Raw genomic sequence first — 24,565 nt, 5'->3', positions numbered from 1 at the left:
CATTAATCTGGACGTCAGCCCGGCCCCTCTCTGGTCCATGCATGCATGGCGTAAGCGGCAGATGCTTAGGACGCGTGGATGTTCTCTACGACGGCCATATCATGGCATGCCATTGCCACCGCCATGTGATGAATGAAGCAGGTTAGGCGGCGAGCCGAGTGGTCGAGGCCTCCATCGGCCTGTGAGTTAGGAAAGCCTTGTCAATCTATCTCATGGCCAAATCCCGACGCTACTAGTAGTCCTCCTGTTGTGTCATCATGGCCTGGAATTAATCTACAGCTACCAACTACTGCTCTCAGCTCGAATTGATACCTGCTACTTCTATTCTTGTTTTGATTTCCCCACTTGGATCTTAGCTTCTTCTCTCCTTTCGATAAATGAACACATACAGAGGGAGGACGCATAGCATCTGATCAGTAGATCAGGGAGTGCATGTTCTTCAACCTGCTGCTCTTAAAAGCCACCTTTGATGGAACGCTGCTCGAAATCGTTAACGATGCTTCAGCAGCAGACAGGCTCTGCAGCTCCAGCTCATCATTATTTCTGCCGATTTGGTCTTGAATAAGAATTTCTGCCGAGTATGTTTCTCTCCAAGCATTAGTTATGATGATCTGCCATAAACCTAATACATATATACGCACCTAAACTAAATATATTGTGCTCCAAATACTTATCCGAAAACCAAGTGACATGTAACGTTTGGTTTTGCAATAGCAATTTTCCCCTAGTGGACAATCTGCCAAACACACTCTTCTTGGCTCAGATGATGGAATCCGTAGCACTATTGCTGGTGTTCGGCACTATAGAGAAGAAGAGATGAGTGAGAGAGGTAGCAGGAGAAGATCAGGGGGGCAAATTGGTCCATTAACTTGATCCGTCAAATGAAATCGAAAAGAAAAGGAGAGAATTGAGGAAAGGAGAAGAAATCCAACAAATCGAAAGAATTTGCAGTGGAGGGTTATATTTCAAAAGGCTTGTGAATTGAGGGTTAAAAGACGTGAGGCGTGCGAATTTAGTGTCAAATATCAAATTTCTTAGATGAATGAACCCTGTTGTCTGCTGCGCCTGTTTGTGTAGGTGCGTTTTCTGATTCTTTAAACTTTTTCCAATGCAACCACAGATGGAGTTCTGAAACGTTGCAGAAATTTCTTGGTCCATGAGAATGCCATTATCTATTGTTGCTCCTCAAATTGTCACTAATCCATGACTTGGGGAAGTAGTGCAGCAATCAATCATATAGATTATTTATCTATACTTGTAGATAAAGAGACGAGGCATTTGGTTGCGTTGTCCCATGGAGTGAGCGAGACAACCCAACAAACTAAATGCCCTGCAGGCTAGCATGCATAGATCAGGCCTTGTTGATGCCGCACTGCGCCAGCGTGTGCATGAGGCAGCTGCGGGTGGGCAGCAGGACGCACTTGGACACCATCCTCTTGACGCAGTCCACCGCCTTGGCCCCGAGGTCGTTGGGCAGCAGGTCGCGGATGTTCTTGGGGAGGTGGGAAGATGTCACCAATGGAGAAGAGCTGCTCACCAACAGCGAGCAGTGGATCAGCTGGTGCTGCTGCTGGTGCGGCAGGGCAGACGACGATGACGACGGACCCGCCACCCCACCAGGGCCTGCTCCTGCCCGCCGCCGGTGGCAGCTGGTGCCAAGAGGGAGTGGTGGCAGCAGCCACGAGCACGGGAGGCTCAGCCAGCGCCGCCGCCGCATGCTCCTGCCCCCGCCAGGACTCGCGAGCAGAGCGAGGACGAGCATGGCCGCCGCCGCCGTGAGATTCTTGCCGGATGCCATCGTCGTCGATCCGCGGAGCCCACTAGCTTCTCTTGTTTCTCTAGAACACGATCAGGTAGCTACCAATTGTCTTCTTCTCTCCATGTCATCGCCCGAGGCTGCTCTATTTATAGCTCTAGTGAGCTGGCACGCTGTGCTCCACTCCAAGGCATGCAATGGAGTATGTAACTGGGTGGATGGAAGGATGGCTCATGTTGTACTCTCCTCGAAAATCATCAGAGTTTGGCATTCCGGTCATAGTTTAATTTGGTCATCATTACATCATCGATCATTAATCTGGACGTCAGCCCGGCCCCTCTCTGGTCCATGCATGCATAGCGTAAGCGGCAGATGCTTAGGACGCGTGGATGTTCTCTACGACGGCCATATCATGGCATGCCATTGCCACCGCCATGTGATGAATGAAGCAGGTTAGGCGGCGAGCCGAGTGGTCGAGGCCTCCATCGCCCTGTGAGTTAGCAAAGCTCTTGTCAAGTCTATCTCATGGCCAAATCCGACGCTACTAGTAGTCCTCCTATTGTGTCATCATGGCCTGGAATTAATCTACAGCTACCAACTACTGCTCTCAGCTCGAATTGATACCTGCTACTTCTATTCTTGTTTTGATTTCCCCACTTGGATCTTAGCTTCTTCTCTCCTTTCGATAAATGAACGCATCCAGAGGGAGGACGCATAGCATCTGATCAGTAGATCAGGGAGTTGCATGTTCTTCAACCTGCTGCTCTTAAAAGCCACCTTTGATGGAACGCTGCTCGAAATCGTTAACGATGCTTCAGCAGCAGACAGGCTCTGCAGCTCCGAGCTCATCATTATTTCTGCCGATTGTGGGTCTTGAATAAGATATTTCTGTCGAGTATGTTTCTCTCCAAGCATTAGTTATGATGATCTGCCATAAACCTAATACATATATACGCACCTAAACTAAATATATTGTGCTCCAAATACTTATCCGAAAACCAAGTGACATGTAACATTTGCGTTTTTGCAATAGCAATTTTCCCCTAGTGGACAATCTGCCAAACACACTCTTCTTGGCTCAGATGATGGAATCCGTAGCACTATTGCTGGTGTTCGGCACTATAGAGAAGAAGAGATGAGTGAGAGAGGTAGCAGGAGAAGATCAGGGGGGCAAATTGGTCCATTAACTTGATCCGTCAAATGAAATCGAAAAGAAAAGGAGAGAAATTGAGGAAAGGAGAAGAAATCCAACAAATCGAAAGAATTTGCATGTGGAGGGTTATATTTCAAAAGGCTTGTGAATTGAGGGTTAAAAGACGTGAGGCGTGCGAATTTAGTGTCAAATATCAAAATTTCTTAGATGAATGAACCCTGTTGTCTGCTGCGCCTGTTTGTGTAGGTGCGTTTTCTAATTCTTTAAACTTTTTCCAATGCAACCACAGATGGAGTTCTGAAACGTTGCAGAAATTTCTTGGTCCATGAGAATGCCATTATCTATTGTTGCTCCTCAAATTGTCACTAATCCATGACTTGGGGAAGTAGTGCAGCAATCAATCATATAGATTATTTATCTATACTTGTAGATAAAGAGACGAGGCATTTGGTTGTGTTGTCCCATGGAGTGAGCGAGACAACCCAACAAATTAAATGCCCTGCAGGCTAGCATGCATAGATCAGGCCCTTTTGATGCCGCACTGCGCCAGCGCGTGCATGAGGCAGCTGCCGGTGGGCAGTAGGACGCACTTGGACACCACCCTCTTGACGCAGTCCACCGCCTTGGCCCCGAGGTCCTTGGGCAGCAGGTCGCGGATGTTCTTGGGGAGGTCGGGGAAGATGTCTCCCATGGAGAAGAGCTGCTCGCCAACAGCGAGCAGTGGATCAGCTGGTGCTGCTGCTGGTGCGGCTAGGGCAGATGACGATGACGACGGACCCGCCACCCCACCAGGGCCTGCTCCTGCCCGCCGCCGGTGGCAGCTGGTGCCAAGAGGGAGTGGTGGCAGCAGCCACGAGCACGGGAGGCTCAGCCAGCGCCGCCGCCGCATGCTCCTGCCCGCCGCCAGGACTCGCGAGCAGAGCGAGGACGAGCATGGCCGCCGCCGCCGTGAGATTCTTGCCGGATGCCATCGTCGTCGATCCGCGGAGCCCACTAGCTTCTCTTGTTTCTCTAGAACACGATCAGGTAGCTACCAATTGTCTTCTTCTCTCCATGTCATCGCCCGAGGCTGCTCTATTTATAGCTCTAGCTGAGCTGGCACGCTGTGCTCCACTCCAAGGCATGCAATGGAGTATGTAATTGGGTGGATGGAAGGATGGCTCATGTTGTACTCTCCTCGAAAATCATCAGAGTTTGGCATTCCGGTCATAGTTTAATTTGGTCATCATTACATCATCGATCATTAATCCGGACGTCAGCCCGGCCCCTCTCTGGTCCATGCATGCATGGCGTAAGCGGCAGATGCTTAGGACGCGTGGATGTTCTCTACGACGGCCATATCATGGCATGCCATTGCCACCGCCATGTGATGAATGAAGCAGGTTAGGCGGCGAGCCGAGTGGTCGAGGCCTCCATCGCCCTGTGAGTTAGCAAAGCTCTTGTCAAGTCTATCTCATGGCCAAATCCGACGCTACTAGTAGTCCTCCTGTTGTGTCATCATGGCCTGGAATTAATCTACAGCTACCAACTACTGCTCTCAGCTCGAATTGATACCTGCTACTTCTATTCTTGTTTTGATTTCCCCACTTGGATCTTAGCTTCTTCTCTCCTTTCGATAAATGAACGCATCCAGAGGGAGGACGCATAGCATCTGATCAGTAGATCAGGGAGTTGCATGTTCTTCAACCTGCTGCTCTTAAAAGCCACCTTTGATGGAACGCTGCTCGAAATCGTTAACGATGCTTCAGCAGCAGACAGGCTCTGCAGCTCCGAGCTCATCATTATTTCTGCCGATTGTGGGTCTTGAATAAGATATTTCTGTCGAGTATGTTTCTCTCCAAGCATTAGTTATGATGATCTGCCATAAACCTAATACATATATACGCACCTAAACTAAATATATTGTGCTCCAAATACTTATCCGAAAACCAAGTGACATGTAACATTTGCGTTTTTGCAATAGCAATTTTCCCCTAGTGGACAATCTGCCAAACACACTCTTCTTGGCTCAGATGATGGAATCCGTAGCACTATTGCTGGTGTTCGGCACTATAGAGAAGAAGAGACGAGTGAGAGAGGTAGCAGGAGAAGATCAGGGGGGCAAATTGGTCCATTAACTTGATCCGTCAAATGAAATCGAAAAGAAAAGGAGAGAAATTGAGGAAAGGAGAAGAAATCCCCAAATCGAAAGAATTTGCAGGTGGAGGGTTATATTTCAAAAGGCTTGCGAATTGAGGCTTAAAAGACGTCAGGCGTGCGAATTTAGTGTCAAATATCAAAATTTCTTAGATGAATGAACCCTGTTGTCTACTGCGCCTGTTTGTGTAGGTGCGTTTTCTGATTCTTTAAACTTTTTCCAATGCAACCACAGATGGAGTTCTAAAATGTTGCAGAAATTTCTTGGTCCATGAGAATGCCATTATCTATTGTTGCTCCTCAAATTATCACTAATCCATGACTTGGGGAAGTAGTGTAGCAATCAATCATATAGATTATTTATCCATACTGGTACATAAAGAGACGAGGCATTTGGTTGCGTTGTCCCATGGAGTGAGCGAGACAACCCAACAAACTAAATGCCCTGCAGGCTAGCATGCATAGATCAGGCCTTGTTGATGCCGCACTGCGCCAGCGTGTGCATGAGGCAGCTGCGGGTGGGCAGCAGGACGCACTTGGACACCATCCTCTTGACGCAGTCCACCGCCTTGGCCCCGAGGTCGTTGGGCAGCAGGTCGCGGATGTTCTTGGGGAGGTTGGGGAAGATGTCACCCATGGAGAAGAGCTGCTCGCCAACAGCGAGCAGTGGATCAGCTGGTGCTGCTGATGGTGCGGCTAGGGCAGACGACGATGACGACGGACCCGCCGCCCCCACCAGGGCCTGCTCCTGCCCGCCGCCGGTGGCAGCTGGTGCCAAGAGGGAGTGGTGGCAGCAGCCACGAGCACGGGAGGCTCAGCCAGCGCCGCCGCCGCATGCTCCTGCCCGCCGCCAGGACACGCGAGCAGAGCGAGGACGAGCATGGCCGCAGCCGCCGTGAGATTCTTGCCGGATGCCATCGTCGTCGATCCGTGGAGCCCTCTAGCTTCTCTTGTTTCTCTAGAACACGATCAGGTAGCTACCAATTGTCTTCTTGAAGCGTCCCCCCCATCAGGGAAGACTTAAAAGTGTCGATTTATCAGTCCCAGGAGGCTGATAACACTTTTATTACATCAGATGGTACATCACCGTACAACTCTACGCGGTAATGGGCAGTGAAGCGCCACTATCGCGAGGATTACAACCACAACCCACACAACTACACTAGCTACGAACAAAGGATCATCAGAGTCTGGCGCCATGCGGAATTCAACGGTGGCCTCAACCACAGGCAAGACTGGGTGCAGGACGAAACCCTACTCGTTGTCTTCGGGGATATAGTCTGGGTCTTCCACTGTAAAAGTAAGAGAGGGGTGAGTACAAACGTACTCAGCAAGTCCAATCACACCCACGGGGGGGGTATAACAGAATTTAATGCACAGGACATTCCAAGGATAAGGGTATGGTTCATTTGCGGAAATCTCATTTGTATGCAAGGGTTTGCTTAAAAACATTTTCCAAAACGAGTTTTCCTTAACACCAAAGAACACACGATGTTGATCCACACAGGATCCGAGTTTTAAACTGCTACCGGACTCCCCGTCCGCCGTAGCACACGGCACAACTGCCGGACGCTTTCCAAACAACTCACACCAGCCCATACATTCCCAGAGATAAACACTAGTTATGTGACCACACCATAACTTGCCCAATACCGTGGGCACGGCTATTCGAATAGATTTTAACTCTGCAGAGGTGTGCAACTTTTACCCACAGGTGGGGTACCACAGCACGAACACCTTAGTGCCGGTGCAGATCCCAACAAAGCCATTACCCACCTTAGCTAGACCCGACTAGCCACCACGGGATCCATCAAGGGGTCATTCGACCTATCACCGAGGTTTAACCGGGGCATAAGTCACACAGAGCTTATCCCGTCTCCTTGATCACCCGTTGCTCTCAGCTCTCCTGATGGCTGTCAGGCTAACTAGTGGGATTTATGCTAAGTCGTTGCCCATACAACGGTCAAGTGGTTCGCACGACAAGAAGCTAGGTGAGATGTCACATCAACTCGGTCCTTAGGGGTGACAGGATGGATATCTCCCTTCCTCGCTCAACCACACAGGTACGAGCACACCAACGGCAATTCACACAGAAATGCCATCCATCCCGTCTAACTCGTCTTTCAAAACCACATTGTATCCCTTCCCACACACACACATTTTCTTTATAAAATCAGGTGGTTAAGGTAGGGTTATCTCAAACAAGGGTGGCTATCCTACCATGTTTTCAGCACGCAAAACCATGCAATTTTATAAAACAGGCCACTGGGTTGTGTTTATAAAAACTAGGACAGAAACATGCATCAAAGGGCGGAATTGAACTTGCCATCGTCAAACCCTTGCGGGAGGTCCTGGTCGTAGCACTGTCCCTCGGGCTCGGGGTCGCAGAACTGGTCCTCGTTCGCTTGGTCACAGTCGGGACCTTCCTCGTTCACTCCGTGTCCTACGACGCAACAAACAGGCACACAATCAAGCACAAGAACTAAAAGCTTTTATCGCCGAGCTTGAATCGGAAATAATTTAGTTACGGAGGGCGGGGCAATATCTCTGGGTGGTTTCTTAATGGCATGGCTAAAACTATACTAGAAAGGGCGTGGTGGAGTTTCGGGTCGATCGGAGGTCGTTTCGCGCATAAAATGACGCACTAAAGAGGGTTTTAGGGGTTAAACGGGGTCTAAGGACCTGTTCGTAATTATCCAGGAAGAGTGAGGACTTATTTACGATTTCCTAAAGGTATCCTAAGTATGTTAAAGTGTGTCGAATATAACTAGGTTTGCGTATTGTGGGGTTTGTTTTGAAATAATAAAGAGAGTAGGGTCTCATTAGCAAAAGAAGTAGTTAAAGGAGAGGGGGGGGTCCTTTGGGGAAAATAGGAAAACAGGAGGGGGTTTTGGGCAAAACGGCCCCCTTTCTTCCTCCCCTCGCTAACAGGAACAGAGGAGGAGTGGGGAGGGGCGCCGGCGGCCAAATCCGGCCACCTAGGGCTCGGGGCGGCTCGGGTGAGAGGGAGAAAAGAGAGAGGGGGTCACGGGGAACTCGTTCCCGGCCTCACCTCGGGCCGGGGTGGTGCGTGGGGGCGGGGCGACGGCGGGCCGTGGGTGGCGGCGGAGGTGTTCGCGGCGGCGGCACTGTGAGCCGGGGAAGGAGCGGGCGGTGGCAGTGAAGGCTGTGGGGAAGGAAGGAGCGGGGTGGGAGCCTATTTATAGGCAGGGGAAGGCGGTGGGGAGGCGGGGCCGCGCGGTGACCGGCCTCCGGGCTCGGCGGGGCGCCATTAAAGGCGTGCGTCTGCTTGCCCGCGTCGTGACGCGGCGCGCGTGCAAGCACAGGACGGTGAGGCGGCGGCGCGTGCGGCGGGGCGGGACACGGCACGGCGGGCGGCGCGTCGTTGCAGCTCGGCGTGCGCGTGTAGGCGGCGTGCGGCACGGCGGGCGGCGCGCCACGCGGGGAAAACAGGGCGCGCGCAGGCGACGCGCTGCACGGCGGGCGGCGCGGCACGCGGCGCACGCGCGCGCGGGCGCGGGTGGCGCGACACGGCGTCGCGCAGGCCAGGGGCGTGGCTCGGCACGGCACGGCGCGGGGGCGTGGCGCGGCGCGACGCAGTGCACGACTGTGCGGCGCGGCCGGGCAGGGGCTGGCGCGGTGGTGCGGCAGGGGTGCGCGGCGCGCACGGGCACACGCGCGTGCGTGCACGAGGGAGGAGGGGCCGAAGCTCAGTACCAAGCAGGAGGGGCGGCGCTCGGGAGCAGGGGAGAGGAGAAGGAGAAGAGGAAGGGAGGGAAAAGAAGAAAGGGAGAAAGAAAAGAAAGAGAAAAGAAAAGAAATAGAGGGAAAGAAAAGAGAAAGGAGAGAGAGGGAGAAAGGGAGGGGCGCGCCGGCGCCGATCGCGGAGGCGACCGCGGTCGGTCGGCCGCGCGCGTGCCTCGTTCGCGTGTGGCGGGATTCGCGTGCGCGTCGCGCGCACGCAGCGCGAGGAGATCAGAGGGGGGGGGGGAAAAGAAATGCGTCGGCGCCATTCGCGGCCGCAGCCGCGGCCGGTCGGCCACGCGCGCGGTATTCGCGCGAAGAAAAGAAGTCGCGCCGGCGCTAATCCCGGCGGGCGGTCGCGCGTGGGCAACGAGCCATCGAGCGACGCGGAGCGATCAGTTAGAGTTAGGGTTTTGACATCGGATCGTTTTTACGAACTATTCTAGCGCAGGATTTAATTAAGTGAATTTTCGGGGCGTCACAAACCTACCCCACTTAAATGAATCTCGTCCTCGAGATTCGGCTGGCTCCTAAACAGATGGGGAAATTCCTTCTTTAGGGCCTCTTCGCGTTCCCAAGTTGCTTCCTCTACTCCATGTCTGCTCCATTGAACTCTGCATATCCGTACTTCGGAGTTTCTGGTCCTCCTAGTGATAGTGTCTAGAATCTTGACCGGCACTTCCTGATATCGCAAATCCGGCTGCAGGTCTATTGCTTCCACCGGCACATGTTCTCCCTCGGGTATCCTCAGACACCTTCTCAATTGCGAAACATGAAATACTGGGTGTATATCTGACATTTCTTCTGGTAACTCCAGTTGGTATGCCACAGTTCCGACTCTCTTCAGAACTCGATACGGTCCAATGTATCGAGGGGCCAATTTTCCTTGTACTTGAAACCTTCGTGTTCCTCGAATGGGTGAGACCTTGAGATAAACAAAATCGCCTGGGTTGAAACTTATTTCCCGCCTCTTCTGGTCTGCATAGCTCTTCTGTCGGGACTGAGCTGCTTTCAATTTCTCGCGGATTTCCGCTACTTTTTCTTCTGCTTCTTTTATTAGTGCGGGCCCTACTAGCGCACGTTCTCCAACTTCCGACCACATTAAGGGAGTTTTGCACTTTCTTCCATAGAGGGCTTCGAATGGCGACATGCCCAAGCTGGCCTGGTAACTATTGTTGTACGAGAATTCCGCATAGGGCAGACTCTGTTCCCAATCATTCCCATAGGTTAGTACACATGCTCTCAGCATATCTTCCATGATCTGATTCACCCTTTCGGTTTGACCATCCGTCTGTGGGTGGTATGCGGAGCTAAAATCTAACTTCGTGCCCATGGCTTTGTGCAGGCTTTTCCAAAACCTAGATGTAAATTGGGTCCCCCTATCCGAGACAATCCTGCTAGGCACTCCATGTAACTTTACTATATTTTCCACGTAAAGCTTTGCCAGCTTTTCTCCACCATAAGTGGTTCGTACGGGTATGAAATGGGCCGATTTAGTGAGTCGGTCTACTATTACCCATACGGAATCGTGTCCTTTCTGTGTTCGGGGTAGACCCACTACGAAGTCCATTCCTATTTCATCCCATTTCCAGACCGGGATAGGCAAGGGTTGCAATAATCCTGCCGGCTTTTGATGTTCGGCCTTGATCCTTTGGCAGGTATCACAATGTGCCACAAATCGTGCAACATCCGCTTTCATTCCATTCCACCAATATTTTTGCCTTATGTCCATATACATTTTGGTGGATCCTGGGTGGATGGAGTAGGCTGAGTTATGGGCTTCGTCCATGATTATTTGCCGGAAGTCTCCATCCTGGGGTACACAAATCCTATTCTCGTACCATAACGTCCCCTTATCGTCTACTCTGAAGCCCGGTGCTTTGTTTTCCCCGGTTTGTTTGCGGATCTTCATTAACTCCTGATCCGAGCTTTGAGCCTCTCTAATTCTATCCTCTAGTGTTGATTGGACACTTAGCACTTGGCTGGATCCTCGAGGAACAATGTGCACATTTAATCGTGCCATTTCCTCGCGCAGATTGTCACCCTTGGGTCCATAAGTTTTCCGGCTTAGGGCATCGGCTACCACGTTCGCTTTTCCAGGGTGATAATGAATTTCCAAATTATAGTCCTTGACTAGCTCTAACCATCTCCTTTGTCTTAAGTTCAAATCTGGCTGGGTGAAGATATACTTCAGACTCTTATGGTCAGTGTAAATTTCACACTTATTCCCAATCAAGTAATGCCTCCAAATCTTGAGGGCATGCACTATGGCTGCTAATTCCAAGTCATGGGTCGGATAATTCTGCTCGTGAGTCCTGAGTTGGCGGGAGGCATATGCAACGACTTTCCCGTCTTGCATTAGCACACACCCTAATCCTTGTCGGGATGCGTCACAGTAAATGACAAAATCCCGATGAATGTCCGGTAGGGTCAGCACTGGGGCGGTTGTCAGCCTTTGTTTTAACTCTTGAAAACTTCTTTCACAACTTTCCGTCCAGGCGAACTTCTTCTCCTTCTTAAGAAGTTCCGTCATGGGTCGGGCTATCTTGGAGAATCCCTCAATAAATCTCCGATAGTACCCGGCTAAACCAAGGAAGCTCCTGATTTCACTAACGTTGGTTGGCCGCTGCCAATTGGAAACGGCTTCGACCTTCTCTGGGTCCACTGCTACGCCTTCCGCGGTCAGGATGTGACCAAGGAAAGCCACTCTTTCCAGCCAGAATTCACACTTGCTAAACTTAGCATATAGCCTATGTGCCCTCAGTTTTTCCAATACTACCCGCAGGTGTTGCTCATGCTCCTGAATACTCTTGGAGTAGATAAGTATGTCGTCGATAAAGACTACGACAAACTTATCTAGCTCGTCCATGAATATCTTATTCATGAGGTTCATAAAATAGGCAGGGGCATTGGTTAGTCCGAAGGACATTACGGTGAACTCGAACTGCCCGTAGCGGGTGACAAAAGCTGTCTTAGGGATGTCATTTTCTCTAATCTTGAGCTGAAAATATCCTGACCTTAGATCGATCTTGGAAAAGTACTTGGCTCCTTTTAGCTGATCGAACAGGTCATCAATCCTGGGGAGGGGGTACTTATTCTTGATGGTAACCTCGTTCAGTGCCCGGTAATCTACACATAGCCTCATACTCCCATCTTTCTTTTTGACAAACAGAACTGGGGCTCCCCATGGTGACGAGCTTGGTCTGATGAAACCAATTCGTTGCAGTTCTTCTAGTTGTTTCTTTAATTCTGTCAATTCGGATGCCGCCATCCTATAGGGTCTTTTGGCTATAGGGGAGGTTCCAGGGATAAGGTCAATGACGAACTCTATATCCCTATCCGGTGGCATACCGGGAAGTTCTTCGGGGAAGACATCTGGGTATTCGTTTACTACCGGGACTCCTTCTAAGGGCTTGGCTTCCATGCTAAACACCATTGGGTCAAACTTACTATCCCGGGTATGACAGATCACTTGTATTCCTTCGGGGTTCATTAGGTGTACCACTTTGTCGGTGCAACCTATGAGTCCATTGTGTCGACTTAACCAGTCCATTCCAAGGATTACGTCTATTCCCCCAGACTTAAGTACTACCAAATCTGCTAGAAATTCTACCCCACTTAAATTGATCCTTACCCATGGACAACCTAATTGACAATTGATGTCGCCTCCAGGCGTCCGGGTTAATAGGGGTGTTTTTAGTAGTACTGTAGGTATTTTGTGTTTCTCCACATAGCTCGAGGATATAAACGAGTGTGATGCTCCAGAATCAAATAATACTGTCGCCAGAGCTGAGTTGACTAAGTACTCACCGAGCACTACGCCCTGAGCTTCTTGAGCCTCCTGCGCATCGATGTGATTGACGCGGGCTCGTCCAAAGGATTGCTGGGGCTGCTTTGTCTGCTGGCTGTTGTCGTTGTTGCGGACAGGCACTCGGTTGGCACCGGTCAGAGCTGGTCTGGGTCCATTCACCGAGTTGGAGAAGGCTGATGTGGCCGGCTTGTTCTTGGCATAAGGGCAATTGGCAATATAATGCCCTATCTCACGGCAGTTGAAGCAGGCCCTAACATTGTTGTTGTCGGGGGTGACCTGGCTTGTATTGCTCTGCGGGGCCCTCGTGGTATTCTGGCTCCTGGGCGGGGCCTGTGGTCCTGTCACTTGCGACTGAGTCCTATACTGCATCGGAGCCTGATATCTTGGTGCTGTGTAGTTGGAGTTCCTCGGCTTCTGGTAGCGGTCTTGTTGGCGGGCCTTGCTCTCCAGGAATTTCCGCTTGTTGTCCTTCCGCTCTTCGGCTTTGGCCCTTTCCGTGAGGATAGCTTTGTTCATCAGGGTGTTGAAGTCCGGATAGATCTGGGGAGTAAGCAAGGTCCGGAGCTCTGGGCTCAATCCTTTCTTGAACATGTCTTGCTTCTTATCGTCGTCGTTCACTTCTTCCGGCGCGTACCGGGCCAATTCTATGAATCGGTGGGTGTATTCTTCCACCGACATGCTTCCTTGTTGTAGTGCGCGGAATTCATCCGCCTTGCGCTTCATAGTGGCCGAAGGGATGTGGTAGCGGCGGAACTCCCTTACAAATTCTCCCCAGGTAATGGTAGAGGCATCTTCGGCTGCGGCACAATAGTTTTCCCACCAGGATAATGCAGTTCCGGTGAGCTGGTGGGCTGCCAGAAGGACTTTATCCCGGTCCTGGCATTCGAATGGTTCGAGCTTCCTCTGAATTACTCGCAACCAGTCGTCAGCATCCAACGGGTTGCAGGATCCGGCGAAGGTAGGTGGCTTGGTCCTTAGGAAGGCCGTCAGCTTGTCGTTCATATTCTGCCCTCGCGGCTGCCGGTTAATGAGGGCATTCGCCAGAGTCTCCAGTATAAGGGTCTGGTTATGGATGATCTGCGCCAGGTCTCCGAGGGGTGGGGGTGGTGGTAGTTGTTCTCCTTCTTGACTTCCCCCTCGGTTCTGGCTTACTTCTTGTTCTCCTTGGGGAAGATCTTGTTCAACGGGGTGTGCTCCGACACTAGCAGCTACGGGGTTCCGGCCACGGGAGGCCCTCGCGACGTTCCGGGGGTCACCTGTTGATTGGGGTTACGTTTATGTGATGTTTAAGTTGTTTAATACGTATATACGGCGGAATCTACTTCCTGCCCGTAGTTATATAAACAAGCAGCACGCAACAACACAGCACACAACATCACAAACAACAGGCACAAACAACTTTATTACTGCAGAAAGGGGGTACAGCTTGGGGTAGGGCTAGGTCTCGTACTACTCGTCCAGGGTCATGTCCAACGGCACGACTTAAACAAAAGGGGCTGGGGTGTACACCGCTAGGGTGGCGTCGGTCATTCTACTCGCGAGGCAGGCCTTCCTCTGGGGCGGAAAGCGTGAGTGATCCTTGGTCGCCATCCTCTGGATTTCCATCGGTCGAGGGTTGCGCCGCCGCATTTTCTTTAGCGGCAGCAGCGGAACTTTCAGGGTTCTCGGGTGGGACTTGTGTGTTTCTGAAGAGTGTCCCCCATCCTATGACGGGTGTCCCGAGTAAAACATGGTCTTCCCCTATCGCCGGGACTGGTGTTCCGCTCTGGGTCCAATCTTGCATGCGCCGATCTCGGGCTTGCCTGAGGCTCTCTTGGGCGACTGCTTCGCTTCTGACCGCGGCTGCGGCTCTCGCCTCGGCATGGGCGGCTCGGATCTGCTGTATCCTCACCGCGAGCTCTGCTTGCTCGGCTCGATGGGTCTGCTCCCTCAGAAGATTGGCTTGCTCATCAAAAAGTTGGTCCAGGGCGGCTAGGTAGGTCGCTACTTGGTACAGGGGGCCTTCTTCATGGCGTCGTCGCTCCAGGTTTCTCATGCGTGCTTCCCAGACTGGGGTTCTGATGGCCGGCGGGAAGAACTTCGCTGGCGTGGGGGCGAGGTGTTCTTCAAAAATCCGGCACAAATAACGGAGTGCTTTTCTGATGGCCAGGGGGTAGGTATCTTGGTGTCTAAATCCTGTGGCGGTCGCTCGCCAAGGCTGGATGTCGGGGTAGCGGTTGCTCCTGGCGATGACCAGGATCACCCTGCAGCGGAGGGTACCATGGTGTTCGTACTCTCGGCTGTAGTACCTTGGGCGCTTCGTAACGCCAAGGTCCTCCAGGGTGTTGATCAAGAGGCTGGGGAATCCAGGTGCAGCTTGGCAGTCGCCCTGGGTCCATCCTTCCTCAGCCATCTGAAACAGAAACAGGGTAAACAATCTGGTACAGGTGCAAAAGGGAGTAGATATTATTTATTATTACAACAGGGATGGTACAGTTTTCATGGGCACGTGGTCATTAGGGTAGGGTTCTAGTTCGAGGTGCTAATCCTATCATGGGGATTCTTCCTCGGTCCTGATAGAGCGCTTCTTTATTGGAAGGAACCGATCCATCTCGTTTTCGGTCTGCGTACCCTTGTCCCAATGGGTCTCCATGGGTTCTTCTTCTTCTTCTTCGATCCATCCACCTATCCCGTTGCGGCTCTCGTATTCTTGCATCTGGGCTTGGAGGGCGGCTAAGGAATACTCGGCGTTTGCGGCTCTTGTCCGTTGTTCCTCCAGCTCCTGGGTTAACTTTTCAACCCCATGGATTAGCTTCTTCAGTTGTGCCGATTGTTCGCGGTAGAGTGCATCCAAGCCAGTAAGGTAGATGGACAGGTGGGAGACCGCATCTTCTAAATCTTCTTCTTCTCGTCCAAGTCCCCTCATCCGGGCAATCCAAGTGCGTCCACTTCTTTCAGCGGGTGGGAAAAATCCCATAGGAGTCCGCTGAAGGTAGTGCCTGTAGAGCACACGTAATCGGCGCAGGGCTTTACGGGCGGCCTTTCGGTAGGTGTCGGGGAATCGGAAGCCCTTTGTGGAGATGAACCACGGGTCCACTTCAGGGTAGCGGGTGCTTCGCTCCATAAAAATCATCATGTCGCACCGAAGGGTGCCACCGGAGATGTATTCTCGGTAGGCGTACTCCGGTGTTTCCACAACCCCAACGCGTTCCAGGCTGAGCAACAATAACTTAGGAAGGCCAGGCTCTGCGTAGCAGACTCCGTTGACCCATCCGTTGTCAGCCATCTGGAACAGGGTAAAAACCAGTGGTGAGTGTTTGTGCAGAAAGTTTCCAAATCGGGACAAATTCTAGGGCCTGAAAAGGGGTCTCGCTCCTAGGGTCACGTCCTACGGCCAGCCTACGGCTCTGATACCACCTGAAGCGTCCCCCCCATCAGGGAAGACTTAAAAGTGTCGATTTATCAGTCCCAGGAGGCTGATAACACTTTTATTACATCAGATGGTACATCACCGTACAACTCTACGCGGTAATGGGCAGTGAAGCGCCACTATCGCGAGGATTACAACCACAACCCACACAACTACACTAGCTACGAACAAAGGATCATCAGAGTCTGGCGCCATGCGGAATTCAACGGTGGCCTCAACCACAGGCAAGACTGGGTGCAGGACGAAACCCTACTCGTTGTCTTCGGGATATAGTCTGGGTCTTCCACTGTAAAAGTAAGAGAGGGGTGAGTACAAACGTACTCAGCAAGTCCAATCACACCCACGGGGGGGGGGTATAACAGAATTTAATGCACAGGACATTCCAAGGATAAGGGTATGGTTCATTTGCGGAAATCTCATTTGTATGCAAGGGTTTGCTTAAAAACATTTTCCAAAACGAGTTTTCCTTAACACCAAAGAACACACGATGTTGATCCACACAGGATCCGAGTTTTAAACTGCTACCGGACTCCCCGTCCGCCGTAGCACACGGCACAACTGCCGGACGCTTTCCAAACAACTCACACCAGCCCATACATTCCCAGAGATAAACACTAGTTATGTGACCACACCATAACTTGCCCAATACCGTGGGCACGGCTATTCGAATAGATTTTAACTCTGCAGAGGTGTGCAACTTTTACCCACAGGTGGGGTACCACAGCACGAACACCTTAGTGCCGGTGCAGATCCCAACAAAGCCATTACCCACCTTAGCTAGACCCGACTAGCCACCACGGGATCCATCAAGGGGTCATTCGACCTATCACCGAGGTTTAACCGGGGCATAAGTCACACAGAGCTTATCCCGTCTCCTTGATCACCCGTTGCTCTCAGCTCTCCTGATGGCTGTCAGGCTAACTAGTGGGATTTATGCTAAGCCGTTGCCCATACAACGGTCAAGTGGTTCGCACGACAAGAAGCTAGGTGAGATGTCACATCAACTCGGTCCTTAGGGGTGACAGGATGGATATCTCCCTTCCTCGCTCAACCACACAGGTACGAGCACACCAACGGCAATTCACACAGAAATGCCATCCATCCCGTCTAACTCGTCTTTCAAAACCACATTGTATCCCTTCCCACACACACACATTTTCTTTATAAAATCAGGTGGTTAAGGTAGGGTTATCTCAAACAAGGGTGGCTATCCTACCATGTTTTCAGCACGCAAAACCATGCAATTTTATAAAACAGGCCACTGGGTTGTGTTTATAAAAACTAGGACAGAAACATGCATCAAAGGGCGGAATTGAACTTGCCATCGTCAAACCCTTGCGGGAGGTCCTGGTCGTAGCACTGTCCCTCGGGCTCGGGGTCGCAGAACTGGTCCTCGTTCGCTTGGTCACAGTCGGGACCTTCCTCGTTCACTCCGTGTCCTACGACGCAACAAACAGGCACACAATCAAGCACAAGAACTAAAAGCTTTTATCGCCGAGCTTGAATCGGAAATAATTTAGTTACGGAGGGCGGGGCAATATCTCTGGGTGGTTTCTTAATGGCATGGCTAAAACTATACTAGAAAGGGCGTGGTGGAGTTTCGGGTCGATCAGAGGTCGTTTCGCGCATAAAATGACGCACTAAAGAGGGTTTTAGGGGTTAAACGGGGTCTAAGGACCTGTTCGTAATTATCCAGGAAGAGTGAGGACTTATTTACGATTTCCTAAAGGTATCCTAAGTATGTTAAAGTGTGTCGAATATAACTAGGTTTGCGTATTGTGGGGTTTGTTTTGAAATAATAAAGAGAGTAGGGTCTCATTAGCAAAAGAAGTAGTTAAAGGAGAGGGGGGGGGTCCTTTGGGGAAAATAGGAAAACAGGAGGGGGTTTTGGGCAAAACGGCCCCCTTTCTTCCTCCCCTCGCTAACAGGAACAGAGGAGGAGTGGGGAGGGGCGCCGGCGGCCAAATCCGGCCACCTAGGGCTCGGGGCGGCTCGGGTGAGAGGGAGAAAAGAGAGAGGGGGTCACGGGGAACTCGTTCCCGGCCTCACCTCGGGCCGGGGTGGTGCGTGGGGCGGGGCGACGGCGGGCCGTGGGTGGCGGCGGAGGTGTTCGCGGCGGCGGCACTGTGAGCCGGGGAAGGAGCGGGCGGTGGCAGTGAAGGCTGTGGGGAAGGAAGGAGCGGGGTGGGAGCCTATTTATAGGCAGGGGAAGGCGGTGGGGAGGCGGGGCCGCGCGGTGACCGGCCTCCGGGCTCGGCGGGGCGCCATTAAAGGCGTGCGTCTGCTTGCCCGCGTCGTGACGCGGCGCGCGTGCAAGCACAGGACGGTGAGGCGGCGGCGCGTGCGGCGGGGCGGGACACGGCACGGCGGGCGGCGCGTCGTTGCAGCTCGGCGTGCGCGTGTAGGCGGCGTGCGGCACGGCGGGCGGCGCGCCACGCGGGGAAAACAGGGCGCGCGCAGGCGACGCGCTGCACGGCGGGCGGCGCGGCACGCGGCGCACGCGCGCGCGGGCGCGGGTGGCGCGACACGGCGTCGCGCAGGCCAGGGGCGTGGCTCGGCACGGCACGGCGCGGGGGCGTGGCGCGGCGCGACGCAGTGCACGACTGTGCGGCGCGGCCGGGCAGGGGCTGGCGCGGTGGTGCGGCAGGGGTGCGCGGCGCGCACGGGCACACGCGCGTGCGTGCACGAGGGAGGAGGGGCCGAAGCTCAGTACCAAGCAGGAGGGGCGGCGCTCGGGAGCAGGGGAGAGGAGAAGGAGAAGAGGAAGGGAGGGAAAAGAAGAAAGGGAGAAAGAAAAGAAAGAGAAAAGAAAAGAAATAGAGGGAAAGAAAAGAGAAAGGAGAGAGAGGGAGAAAGGGAGGGGCGCGCCGGCGCCGATCGCGGAGGCGACCGCGGTCGGTCGGCCGCGCGCGTGCCTCGTTCGCGTGTGGCGGGATTCGCGTGCGCGTCGCGCGCACGCAGCGCGAGGAGATCAGAGGGGGGGGGAAAGAAATGCGTCGGCGCCATTCGCGGCCGCAGCCGCGGCCGGTCGGCCACGCACGCGGTATTCGCGCGAAGAAAAGAAGTCGCGCCGGCGCTAATCCCGGCGGGCGGTCGCGCGTGGGCAACGAGCCATCGAGCGACGCGGAGCGATCAGTTAGAGTTAGGGTTTTGACATCGGATCGTTTTTACGAACTATTCTAGCGCAGGATTTAATTAAGTGAATTTTCGGGGCGTCACACTTCTTCTCTCCATGTCATCGCCCGAGGCTGCTCTATTTATAGCTCTAGCTGAGCTGGCACGCTGTGCTCCACTCCAAGGCATGCAATGGAGTATGTAACTGGGTGGATGGAAGGATGGCTCATGTTGTACTCTCCTCGAAAATCATCAGAGTTTGGCATTCCGGTCATAGTTTAATTTGGTCATCATTACATCATCGATCATTAATCTGGACGTCAGCCCGGCCCCTCTCTGGTCCATGCATGCATGGCGTAAGTGGCAGATGCTTAGGACGCGTGGATGTTCTCTACGACGGCCATATCATGGCATGCCATTGCCACCGCCATGTGATGAATGAAGCAGGTTAGGCGGCGAGCCGAGTGGTCGAGGCCTCCATCGCCCTGTGAGTTAGCAAAGCTCTTGTCAAGTCTATCTCATGGCCAAATCCGACGCTACTAGTAGTCCTCCTGTTGTGTCATCATGGCCTGGAATTAATCTACAGCTACCAACTACTGCTCTCAGCTCGAATTGATACCTGCTACTTCTATTCTTGTTTTGATTTCCCCACTTGGATCTTAGCTTCTTCTCTCCTTTCGATAAATGAACGCATCCAGAGGGAGGACGCATAGCATCTGATCAGTAGATCAGGGAGTTGCATGTTCTTCAACCTGCTGCTCTTAAAAGCCACCTTTGATGGAACGCTGCTCGAAATCGTTAACGATGCTTCAGCAGCAGACAGGCTCTGCAGCTCCGAGCTCATCATTATTTCTGCCGATTGTGGGTCTTGAATAAGATATTTCTGTCGAGTATGTTTCTCTCCAAGCATTAGTTATGATGATCTGCCATAAACCTAATACATATATACGCACCTAAACTAAATATATTGTGCTCCAAATACTTATCCGAAAACCAAGTGACATGTAACGTTTGCGTTTTTGCAATAGCAATTTTCCCCTAGTGGACAATCTGCCAAACACACTCTTCTTGGCTCAGATGATGGAATCCATAGCACTATTGCTGGTGTTCGGCACTATAGAGAAGAAGAGACGAGTGAGAGAGGTAGCAGGAGAAGATCAGGGGGGTAAATTGGTCCATTAACTTGATCCGTCAAATGAAATCGAAAAGAAAAGGAGAGAAATTGAGGAAAGGAGAAGAAATCCCCCAAATCGAAAGAATTTGCAGGTGGAGGGTTATATTTCAAAAGGCTTGTGAATTGAGGGTTAAAAGACGTGAGGCGTGGGAATTTAGTGTCAAATATCAAAATTTCTTAGATGAATGAACCCTGTTGTCTGCTGCGCCTGTTTGTGTAGGTGCGTTTTCTGATTCTTTAAACTTTTTCCAATGCAACCACAGATGGAGTTCTGAAACGTTGCAGAAATTTCTTGGTCCATGAGATTGCCATTATCTATTGTTGCTCCTCAAATTGTCACTAATCCATGACTTGGGGAAGTAGTGCAGCAATCAATCATATAGATTATTTATCTATACTGGTAGATAAAGAGACGAGGCATTTGGTTGCGTTGTCCCATGGAGTGAGCGAGACAACCCAACAAATTAAATGCCCTGTAGGCTAGCATGCATAGATCAGGCCCTTTTGATGCCGCACTGCGCCAGCGCGTGCATGAGGCAGCTGCGGGTGGGCAGCAGGACGCACTTGGACACCACCCTCTTGACGCAGTCCACCGCCTTGGCCCCGAGGTCCTTGGGCAGCAGGTCGCGGATGTTCTTGGGGAGGTCGGGGAAGATGTCACCCATGGAGAAGAGCTGCTCACCAACAGTGAGCAGTGGATCAGCTGGTGCTGCTGCTGGTGCGGCCAGGGCAGACGACGACGACGACGGACCCACCGCCCCCACCAGGGCCTGCTCCTACCCACCGCCGGTGGCAGCTGGTGCCAAGAGGGGAGTGGTGGCAGCAGCCACAAGCATGGGAGGCTCCGCCAGCGCCGCCGCCGCATGCGCCTACCCGCCGCCAGGACACGCGAGCAGAGCGAGGACGAGCATGGCCGCCGCCGCCGTGAGATTCTTGCCGGATGCCATCGTCGTCGATCCATGGAGCACTCTAGCTTCTCTTGTTTCTCTAGAACACGATCAGGTAGCTACCAATTGTCTTCTTCTCTCCATGTCATCTCCCGAGGCTACTCTATTTATAGCTCTAGCTGAGCTGGCACGCTGTGCTCTCCACTCCAAGGCATGCAATGGAGTATGTAATTGGGTGGATGGAAGGATGGCTCATGTTGTACTCTCCTCGAAAATCATTAGAGTTTGGCATTCCGGTCACAGTTTAATTTGGTCATCATTACATCATCGATCATTAATCTGGACGTCAGCCCGGCCCCTCTCTGGTCCATGCATGCATGGCGTAAGCGGCAGATGCTTAGGACGCGTGGACTGTTCTCTATGACGGCCATATCATGGCATGCCATTGCCACCGCCATGTGATGAATGAAGCAGGTTAGGCGGCCAGCCGAGTGGTCGAGGCCTCCATCGGCGAGTGAGTTAGCAAAGCTCTTGTCAAGTCTATCTCATGGCCAAACCCGACGCTACTAGTAGTCCTCCTGTTGTGTCATCATGGCCTGGAATTAATCTACAGCTACCAACTACTCCTCTCAGCTCGAATTGATACCTCCTACTTCTGTTCTTGTTTTGATTTCCCCACTTGGATCTTAGCTTCTTCTCTCCTTTTGATAAATGAACGCACCCAGAGGGAGGACGCATCGCATCTGATCAGTAGATCAGGGAGCTGCATGTTCTTCAACCTGCTGCTCTTAAAAGCCACCTTTGATGGAACGCTGCTCGAAATCGTTAACGATGCTTCAGCAGCAGACAGGCTCTGCAGCTCCGAGCTCATCATTATTTCTACCGATTGTGGGTCTTGAATAAGATATTTCTGCTGAGTATGTTTCTCTCCAAGCATTAGTTATGATGATCTGCCATAAACCTAATACATATATACGCACCTAAACTAAATATATTGTGCTCCAAATACTTATCCGAAGACCAAGTGACATGTCACGTTTGCGCTTTTGCAATAGCAATTTTCCCCTAGTGGACAATCTGCCAAACACACTCTTCTTGGCTCAGATGACGGAATCCGTAGCACTATTGCTGGTGTTCGGCACTATAGAGAAGAAGAGACGAGTGAGAGAGGTAGCAGGAGAAGATCAGGGGGGTAAATTGGTCCATTAACTTGATCCGTAAAATGAAATCAAAAAGAAAAGGAGAGAAATTGAGGAAAGGAGAAGAAAACCCCCAAATCGAAAGAATTTGCAGTTGGAGGGTTATATTTTAAAAGGCTTGCGAATTGAGGGTTAAAAGGCTTGAGGCGTGCGAATTTAGTGTCAAATATCAAAATTTCTCAGACGAATCAACCCTGTTGTCTGCTGCGCCTGTTTGTGTATGTGCGTTTTCTGATTCTTTAAATTTTTTCCACTGCAACCACAGATGGAGTTCTGAAATGTTGCAGAAATTTCTTGGTCCATGAGAATGCCATTATCTATTGTTGCTCCTCAAATTGTCACTAATCCATGACTTGGGGAAGTAGTGTAGCAATCAATCATATAGATTATTTATCTATACTGGTAGATAAAGAGACGAGGCATTTGGTTGCGTTGTCCCATGGAGTGAGCGAGACAACCCAACAAATTAAATGCCCTATGGGCTAGCATGCATAGATCAGGCCCTTTTGATGCCGCACTGCGCCAGCGCGTGCATGAGGCAGCTGCGGGTGGGCAGCAGGACGCACTTGGACACCACCCTCTTGACGCAGTCCACCACCTTGGCCCCGAGGTCCTTGGGCAGCAGGTCGCGGATGTTCTTGGGGAGGTCGGGGAAGATGTCACCCATGGAGAAGAGCTGCTCGCCAAAATCGAGCAGTGGATCAGCTGGTGCTGCTGCTGGTGTGGCCAGGGCAGACGACGACGATGATGGACCCGCCGCCCCCACCAGGGCCTGCTCTTGCCCACCGCCGGTGGCAGCTGGTGCCAAGAGGGGAGTGGTGGCAGCAGCCACGAGCATGGGAGGCTCCGCCAGCGCCGCCGCCGCATGCTCCTACCCGCCGCCAGGACACGCGAGCAGAGCGAGGACGAGCATGGCCCCCGCCGCTGTGAGATTCTTGCCGGATGCCATCGTCGTCGATCCATGGAGCACTCTAGCTTCTCTTGTTTCTCTAGAACACGATCACGTAGCTACCAATTGTCTTCTTCTCTCCATGTCATCTCCCGAGGCTACTCTATTTATAGCTCTAGCTGAGCTGGCACGCTGTGCTCTCCACTCCAAGGCATGCAATGGAGTATGTAATTGGGTGGATGGAAGGATGGCTCATGTTGTACTCTCCTCGAAAATCATTAGAGTTTGGCATTCCGGTCACAGTTTAATTTGGTCATCATTACATCATCGATCATTAATCTGGACGTCAGCCCGGCCCCTCTCTGGTCCATGCATGCATGGCGTAAGCGGCAGATGCTTAGGACGCGTGCACTGTTCTCTACGACGGCCATATCATGGCATGCCATTGCCACCGCCATGTGATGAATGAAGCAGGTTAGGCGGCAAGCCGAGTGGTCGAGGCCTCCATCGGCGAGTGAGTTAGCAAAGCTCTTGTCAAGTCTATCTCATGGCCAAACCCGACGCTACTAGTAGTCCTCCTGTTGTGTCATCATGGCCTGGAATTAATCTACAGCTGCCAACTACTCCTCTCAGCTCCAATTGATACCTGCTACTTCTGTTCTTGTTTTGATTTCCCCACTTGGATCTTAGCTTCTTCTCTCCTCTCGATAAATGAACGAATCCAGAGGGAGGACGCATAGCATCTGATCAGTAGATCAGGGAGCTGCATGTTCTTCAACCTGCCGCTCTTAAAAGCCACCTTTGATGGAACGCTGCTTGAAATCATTAACGATGCTTCAGCAGCAGACAGGCTCTGCAGCTCCGAGCTCATCATTATTTCTGCCGATTGTGGGTCTTCAATAAGATATTTCTGCCGAGTATGTTTCTCTCCAAGCATTAGTTATGATGATCTGCCATAAACCTAATACATATATACGCACCTATACTAAATATATTGTGCTCCAAATACTTATCCGAAGACCAAGTGACATGTCACGTTTGCGCTTTTGCAATAGCAATTTTCCCCTAGTGGACAATCTCCCAAACACACTCTTCTTGGCTCAGATGACGGAATCCGTAGCACTATTGCTGGTGTTCGGCACTATAGAGAAGAAGAGACGAGTGAGAGAGGTAGCAGGAGAAGATCAGGGGGGTAAATTGGTCCATTAACTTGATCCGTAAAATGAAATCAAAAAGAAAAGGAGAGAAATTGAGGAAAGGAGAAGAAAACCCCCAAATCGAAAGAATTTGCAG

This window comes from Panicum hallii, chromosome 4 (assembly GCF_002211085.1).
Source record: "Panicum hallii strain FIL2 chromosome 4, PHallii_v3.1, whole genome shotgun sequence".
NCBI classification, from domain to species: domain Eukaryota; kingdom Viridiplantae; phylum Streptophyta; class Magnoliopsida; order Poales; family Poaceae; genus Panicum; species Panicum hallii.
This window is presented reverse-complemented; position numbering follows the sequence as displayed.